Consider the following 9,443-nt stretch of genomic DNA (forward strand, 5'->3'; position numbering starts at 1 on the left):
AATGTCTTACAAAGTGAATCATACATTGAGAATTCCTTGGGAGGGGAGTTAGATTATATTAATATCTAGGAAACACAATAGGCCAATTTAAAATGATGAAAAGGGGGGAGATAAGTGGGGGTAGTCACCGGATGTCTTTCTGGGCGGCGGGAAGGCGAAACACGAGACTGACTACAAGTATAGAAAGAGCTTTTAATCGTACTTGTCGCTTTTGAGAAAAGCTACAGAGCCTCTCCGTGTCAAAGGTCAAACATATTCACCCCCTTTTACAAAAGGATCAGGGAATCGTCATTTAAAAGCAGACGACGCGACGGGACCGGGTTATTAGACAATTGAAACCATTATTATTACATACATATTATGTAGGGCATTAGACCCATTGTGGAAGTTAAATGACATTTGGTGTCTCTTGGAAAGTTTCGTAACTTGAACTTCAAATTATTGTCGGGCTTCTATTTTAACCTCAATGGTTACGAAACTTCGTGTAATTACTCTACGAAATCTCCCCTTTCTCGTGGTACTTTCAATTTTATCGTATCTACTCTCAATTTTAAGTTACAGTCAATTAAATCTTAAGAAAAATTAATTTTACGTTCAATTTCTGTATTAAATTTCCAAAGATATATTTTTAAACTTTGGCTGAGACTTTTTTTGGCGTTTCACGTCAAAAAATGTGAGTCAACGTGATTTGTTGGACCGCCAAAATTTATTTTTTTTTTAAAGAAACCAACTTATATGAAAAAAAAAATGGCCCAAAAAACATAGAATTTATGTTTTTTGATAGATTTATATACGGTAGCATAAAGAGGATAAGGCGGAAATGGCGCCAAAATAAGCATCTAGGACTAGAAAACCCGCCCCCTCCCATACCCATTACGTCAAAGAAAAAATTAGAAAAAAAAATTAAAATAAAAAAAAGTTGTTTAAATATTTATTTTGAATAAATATAAATGTTTGGATTATATTTTCAGGGTTAAAGGGATAATGTCAGTATTAATTTATAATTTTAAAGGGGGTTAACTATTTATTTATTTTACCGTGTTTAGCTTAATTATGTCAAATAAGGGTTTTAAATTAAAATTTTGTTTCTTTAAAAGCATACGGAGTATTTCATAGCCAAGGTGTATATCTACGTCAGCGGTATTTTATTTTGTAAGCAAACTTGTAATTTGGAGGTCACTGCTTAACTATTCCAAGAATTTTCTTCCGCCATCCCAATTAAAATTTTCAGTTTACTCATTAAGTCAAATATTTGGCAACGTGCACCGCAGCCATTGCCACCCAAGAATGGAAGAATATAATACAACCCGCATTATTTATTTTTAGGGGGTTAAAAGAAATAATACTGAACTTGTTTTCGCGCCCTTTTAAATCAGAAATTCGCGGGAATACAATTTTAAACACGTGCTCGCGCGCTTTTTAATTTTTAGCGCGTGAAAAAGCCCGGGAATCTTACATTTCTATACCTTCACGTGCTCGCGCGCTTTTTAATTATTGGCGCCAGTGAAACGCGCGGGAAATATCTTTTAAATCACCTCCACGTGCAGTATTTGGCGGGAATTCGTAAACAGCGATTACAATCATATTTTTTTTTAATTTTAAACTCCGCTTGTTATCACGTATTTAAAATCGCAAAACGAGTTTATTTAAAAATATTCGAAAGGTCGAGTCTCTTTTTATATTAGTTATTAAACAACTTCATTATAATATTATAAATATTTGGATTGTATACGCGGTTGAAACATGATCGCTATTCGCTACGGTATTTAGGTTTTGAAATTTCGCAATCATTTGGTTTGAGGTATTCGTGAATTTCAACATCATTATGATAATCATCGAAAGAAGATAAATTCCAGCATGCATAATCGCTTAAAAGCTATTCTAATTTACGTCCCAATAATTCGAATAATTAACGCAGCGTGTAATAATGTAAATTAACTACTATAGCAGCATCCAAATAAATTATTTGGACAAAACATGTAGCGTCTGTCTAAAGGGAGATTAAAATTAAACCCGATCTCGTCTAGCCATCCCAGAAAAACAAAAACTACGAATTTTAATTGAAATCTCTTTCATACTTTCAAAAAATAAAGAATGTTTCGAAAATATCATTTTTCGAACTCGAGGTCCCATTAGGGATTATTCACCAAGACTCATTTAATTAATGAAAAACGGGGGAAGAGTATCGAAGACAACACATTGAAAATGCTACACTCTTAGCTTACTAAACTATTAACGGAGTCTACGCGAATTTCTAGATAAAATTAGAATTGAAGCCAAGAGACAATATTTGAATAATAAAAAAATAATAATAAACGAAAAACTATCCATTATTTCCGCTCGAACAAAGTTCTCAATTTCCGGAAATGACGACATTAAAGGGAACGCCTTCACTTCCGCCTTAATCTTTCATTTCCCCGTAATGAACCACAAGAAATACGTAACATAAAGTGTAACAGGAACAAATACTTTCAAATTAATACTCCAAACTTAAAGAAGCCGACAATGTATATATATATTAATTAAATAATTAAGGTTAATTGACTTTAATCGCCTTCGTAATAATAATTAGGATAATGTAATTAAAAAATTAACCATCAATGAAAATTAATGTTGATGTAATATTGTGTTTTAGCGGCTTGGCTAAAAAAAATTCGGGCGTACCAAGACGCTCATATACTATATCCATAATACATTTGCGTTATGGAAGGCTCGTTGCATCTTGAACGCGTATTTCGGATGAAAAGGCCTATAATGGAATGCAGTAACCAGCGCGTGACCAGTCTTTCAGCTTAAGACGCATTCATTAATAGACATTATCGAGTCATTTAGGCTTAGCAGGGACAAATAGGAATATAATAGTTTTAGGGTGGACCGACTTAGCCAAGTCTAAACGAGGGGTAAACCACTAACGTTAACTTTGCATATAAATCACGATATATTGAGGAATAAAATAAAGTTTAATTTTTAGTAGCGAGACCCTCGGGTACGCTTGATAGCTTAACAAATTGTAATATAAGTTACTTGGCCCATAGAAAAATATTTTCTTTTCAACAAGATTGTAAATAAACAATAAAATTCTATAATAAAATGGACCCTATGGGGGTGGGGGGAAGAGGGTGGAGGGGGTTATTGACCTGTTACGAAGAAGGTCACTCCATGGGATACCAGGATACCATTAAATTGTATATCACAATTTAATTCTTGTTTGTTTACGTGTTTATAAAATATCCCGTAGAAAATTGAGTTTAAATTCTAAGGTTATGACATAGAATTATTTGTGGTGTTAATATTTTGGTGGTTATAATAATCTAGAAGTGAAGTATTCTTGATATAATTAAGTTTAATTAAGGGATTTTAATCAAAAGTGAAAGAATAAATAATTATATTTCAGATTCCGATTAAATTCAATTAACAAACTAGGTTAATTACGAATGATAAAGACGAATAAACAGTACGCGATAAATCTATCTAATTAAAAAAATAAACTTTTTTAATTAAGAGTTACTTCATTTTCTTTTTAATAATTTAAAGGGAGACTGAAAGGGGAAATTTTAATAATTATATTTGTTTAGTAAAGATGAACAATATCTTTGGTGAAAAACAATTTATATATTAAGAAAATCCCGTCAGGGATTTTCTATTTATACTCAATCCGAAATCATAATGTTAAACTCTATGGAGCTTAACATTATGAGGTGGAAAAAATTTTGCGAGTTAGACCCAAGGTTTCGCGACCAAGGGGGTACACTTTTTTCACAGCCTAACTTTACAGCACTAGCAAAGGCTGAAAAGGTATAGTATCTCATTTCTCGTAGTGTAAGGTTAACTTGGCCTTTTTCAAAAAAAATATTTTTAAACCACGCGCTAGCTCACGCGCCAGCACGCGCTGCATTTCAATAAAAGTTTCAATTCAAATCTCGCGCTTAATTTCACCATTTTGATTCTCTAATTAAGTTCACGTGATTTTTTTTAAAACTTTTTGGGCCTATTTTTTGTCTTTCTAAGCCTAATGTTAAATGATCACAAAGAAATAGTTGGAGAATTTTTATAATTTTCACATGGTTTCAACGAATATTTAGCATAGTGCGCATTGTATTATCCGACCATTCCAATTTCCAAATGTAAGTTACGATTTAGTGAAATAATTAGTCTTAAAAAATTGGACGATTGAGTTTGACTATTCCAGAACTAATTTATTCCCAAATAACGTTTCTTCCCAAAAAGGGACAGATATTATACAAAAACGAGTTTTGCTTCGCAGTCCTTAAAAACTGCATTTATACACAATCCGCGACACTTTTTCAAACCCACAAAGGGCCAGAAACTAGAAATTATTATATGTATTGCAATTTGAAATGAAGTTTAATGGTTATGAGAAATTTGTTATGATTAGAAATTTTACAACAAAAACGGGTATAAATGCGGCGTTTCGGAACAAAGAGAGCTTAGATTTTCACGTATGAAAATATATAGAATCTGTTCCCGTAAAAACTTATCCCTGTCAAATAATTAAGGCGAAAAAATACAAAATGAGCTTTTAGCATTTTAATTTTTCAGGGTGGAACAGGTAAGAAGAACGCTTATTTCGAGTAAAATGTCGCTTTACTACTCCTAAAATGAGGTTCCTCATTCTGATTTGTGGCTTTAAAAGCAGTGTCGTATTTCTGACATTTATCATATATTCAGAAAAGGTGTTCATATGTGTGTGTTGTTACATCTTGTATAAGTTTTAAACTTCAATTCGAACTCGAGTCATAATCGTCCTTGATTTAGCTCTTTGTTCCGAAACGCCGCATTTATACCCGTTTTTGTTGTAAAATTTCTAATCATAACAAATTTCTCATAACCATTAAACTTCATTTCAAATTGCAATACATATAATAATTTCTAGTTTCTGGCCCTTTGTGGGTTTGAAAAAGTGTCGCGGATTGTGTATAAATGCAGTTTTTAAGGACTGCGAAGCAAAACTCGTTTTTGTATAATATAGAAATATTTGAAATATTTCTGTGTATTCTATTTGAGGCTTCGCAAAGTGAAATTTGATCTCTTTCAAGAGAGAGGGAGAGAGAGCTGAAGTTTTTAGAAACAAATCTATATGAGATCGGAATTTGAGATACGATAACGATTTACTCCTTCAAAAGAACTAAAAAAAAAAAAATACTTTATATCTTATCAAGAAAATTGATATTTGTCATTTCGTATATATCATCATCCCTTTAGGGGTTTTACTATCGAATTACAATCATTAAAATTTAATTATAATCAATTAAAAATTAATTCCCAGACACGACGCCTTCACCAATCTAAGAATCTAAAACTGAGTGAGTTCTTGGGGGTTTTTTTCTTGTCGCAAATCCACTAAAAACAGTGGATTTTTTTTACTATTGGCTTCATAAATAAATAAATTTCGAAATTTGAAGAGAAATATTTACGATATTTCTAAATTGTCTTGACAATTTTATCAGGGTTTTTTTTAAAGATTAAAACTAAAGAAAACAACAAAAAAGATGTTGCAACTACGATCTGAAAATTCGCTTGGAAACTGGGCCACTAATTAAAAATAAATAAAAAAAATTGAAAAACCAATTTTCCAATTATAAATTAAAATTATCCGATGATATCATGACCTATTAATTAATTTTAAATAAAATTAACATCGTGATCGATAATTTTCATCGTGACTGTTATTTATTTAACGATTTTCGTGGGATTAAATCCGGCAAACTAAAATAAATTTAAACTGTAACTTGGGAAACGCTACTTTCATCTCTACGAGGTTTTACATTAGGTATTAATTCGCCTTAAGTTTCTCTATAGTGCCAAGTGTAATTTAACACGAGTATAAATGGAATACAGTTATAATTCGGTAGCAGATTAATAGCTTGTCTTCGAATATCGTGATATACTGATACAAATCGTGGCTTGGTACTATTATTCGGGTTCGCCCGCACTTAAAAATACACGATTTTAAAATATTTCTCTTTCAAGAGAGACAAAACTATAGTAAAATATTTATTGAATAAATTTCATTATATATTTTTAAAAGACATTCGAATACCGGTTCCACAATTGAGAAAACGAAGGTTTCAAACTGGTTTCAATCCGTGACACTAATTATGTTAATAAGGTGGATTTAAATCTCTTCAAATTTAATAGACGATAATTAAAATTAATAGCTGTATCTATCGGTGTTAGATGAGAGCAAAAAAAAAGGGTTGTACCAGTAACTTAAGCCTACTTAATGTTAATATTAATATTAATCAAGGGTAAGTACTTTCACAGTCACTGATTGGGGCAAATCTCCTTGGCATTAATTAGCAGTTTTTACAAAGCAAGGTTGTAAGAATTATTAATGAATTTCTAACTAAACCCATCCCCAAACTTCGAGTTTTAAAAAGTCTAACCCAGGTATTTGACTTTTAGGTCAAAATATTAATATATATAAATATGGGACGGGGTCATAAAACAAATGTATCAAATATTACCATAATGGTTTTTGAAATAACCAAACATCCCACCTTTTAATAATTTCCGTTTTCATGGCGTAAATAGATTCATCATTTCCCCCATAATTAGCGAAAAGAAACTAGGGTCGTGTCAACGCTTTTTACAGGTCATTTCCATGACAACCAGGTTCGTGTTTATATATATAAATATAAATATAAATATAAATATATATTAAATAAATCTATTAGTAGTAAATAGGTCAAGATGAAATTTAGGCTTAATCCAGTTACCATGACAACGACGCCACCCATTGTTTTGCCAATCCCATAAAGGCGCGAGCTCGCGCGAGTCACGCAAAATCAAACAAAGCACGTGCCAGTGCACGCGCCCTCATTTTGGCGGGAAAAATTGACCCCTTTTTACGCGCGCGGTTGATTAATTAAAGGGATAGTAACACGAATTGAAAAATAAATAAATAGAATGCGTGGATATAATGGTCGCTAAGCAACGAGATGAAGGTAGGGAAGGCGATGGAGAATCTTCTTTTGTAAATGTTTATTTTTATAAACGGGATGTTGCGACGCGTGTCACCCATCCACCCACCAACCCATACGACAAAAGATGCGTTTTTTTCCATTTTCCAAAATCGATCGAGCTCTTTCAAAGCAAGAATCATCCCCTTTAGTTTATTTATAAATACATTTTCAAGAGAATATCCGTATTTTAAGCAACATTTATAATTTAAAGAGACTAAAGCAACTCTAAGCCTTATATTTTATTGAACTAATTATACGCATATATCATTCTAGGGCAGATAGTCCGTTGGGGGAAAGGGTTATTAAAGGTACAGAATACGTGGAAAGTGTTAAGAGTTGTTGGAAATTTCCCACATGGCTTTTCCACGAAAAAGGGGAATCTACTCCAAAACAGAGGGGAAACTGTTTCCATTGAATCTTTCTGGGTAAAACGCCCCTCCCCGCATATATCCTGACCGTAGCCAAAGGGCGTAAAGGGTACCTATATAACCTTTGACCTTACTATCAAGCACGGTTGAATATAAAATAATATACCTCTAGGAAATTCCACGTTCAAACCCAAAGAATAGTAGTAACTAACTCCTCTAAAATTTATCGAATTACCACATTTGGTGTATGTTTTTGGGGTTGGCCACCACCCCTCTCGCGAATCCCCGCCCCCCTATTGAGGTGCAGGGGGTGCAGCGGTGTTAGAGCTAAGAAGTACACTTATAACTAACACCCAAGCTAATTGTCCTTTCACGAAACTCCAATCGCAGTATGCAATATTATTTACTTAACAGCGGTTCATGCGAGATTACACTGGCTTTAACCTTAACCGTGGTGCAAATAGGGGCTGTACGAATGAATCTTGGTAGTGGATCGATGGCGGGGCCTTATCTTCTATCGTCTGCTCTGCCCCATCGTCCGCCCACCCACCCACGCAGTTAGCCCATTGACGTGATTTCCAAAGGACTTAACCCTACGGAACAAAACGGAACGGACTCTGCGCGCGCCAAAACTGGAAATGGATTTGTCTCGACTAATACCACCACGGATATCTTCCTGACCTTTATTGACCTTTCAACTTTATTACGGGGATTTTTTTATATATATATTTATCTAAGATATAGTTCCATGATGGGAAGGTGACGCGAAGGGATACGTCTTAGACAGAAAGTAGTCTTTTTAAATATAAAGGCATGCTTTCTTGCTTTTAGTTTTCAAATAATTTTAATTCTAAAAAAATTAAACTTAATTGGGTTTGAGTGACATTTTATGGAAAACAAGAAGAGTTCCTTGTTTAGCGACAATTTCCTTTAATGTCGCAACCAGTTAGGTTTTACTTTCTTAAATAAATTAACTAACAGAAAAATATCTCAAAAATTTCCAACCAAATCAAGCAAATTTTCCATTAAAATTAAACGTAAAATCAACTGATTTCAAGTAAAATTTTACACCAAATCATAGTGTTCACGCTTATGTAATTAGATCCCGAAGAACCAATCAGAAATGAATTAAAATACTGCCCCTAAAAACGGCGCAATATTTATGGAGTCTGAGGTTTCTATTTGAATGTAAAATCAATTTCAAACTCGTTAGTTAAATGAGGTAAGCGGGGGATTCTACCGCCCAAAACCCCGACGAGCGAACATCAAATCATTAAGGGGGGGGGGGTGTTGAAGCTAAGCCTAAATTAGAATCACGACCACACTCTACGCTCCCCCCTTCCACCACTCAACCAAATATCTCCTCATTCACTCCCACTCTAAAACTAAAATATCTGCGAGTTTAATAAAACTCAAGTGAGGGGGGTTTGAAGTATTTAATTAATTTAGTTTTCAAAAGTAAACCCGCTTTCCCCTTTTTTGCTAATTGCGTAAATTGAACTGGATGGATTTTTACTTATTAAAACTTCCAACGTGAATATTCTTATACAAATACTGTAGAATGGATCTTACATATCATAGGGGATTGGAAAATGGGGCGCGCGACTTGTAGATACAAGCATATAATAGTATGCACGAGAATCTCAAGGTCACTCTAAATTTCATAGCACTGTTTAAAAGCAGGCGCGAGGGGGGGGGAATTAAACGAAATAAATGTATTCCCCTACGCTCGGGTTGCGAAAAAACCCTATTTCTTTCTTTCTGGTCCTCTTTTACAAATACAAAGTCCATGACTGTATCAATTTAAGCGGGAGTCAATTACAGTTTTGAGAATAGAGGCCATAAATTCCAATCCATTACGATTTTACGGTGAAAAGAATCCTAAAACGCGCTGATTCAATGCAACGATACGTTCGTTCCCTAAAGACTCGATCAAGTCACTAGGTTTTTCTAGAAATCCTTTATAGCTTATTCAACAGCTAAAAGGGGGGCGAGAAGGGGTCATCCATTTCCAGATAAAAATCACACGCCGAAACCTTATTCCATCAATCGGCTTTAACTCAGGTTATTTCTAAGCCTAACTTTGGTG

The sequence above is a fragment of the Phalangium opilio genome, unplaced genomic scaffold (assembly GCF_054372755.1).
Source record: "Phalangium opilio isolate 3A_F unplaced genomic scaffold, DU_Popi_V2 ptg000031l_1, whole genome shotgun sequence".
In the NCBI taxonomy this organism is placed as follows: domain Eukaryota; kingdom Metazoa; phylum Arthropoda; class Arachnida; order Opiliones; family Phalangiidae; genus Phalangium; species Phalangium opilio.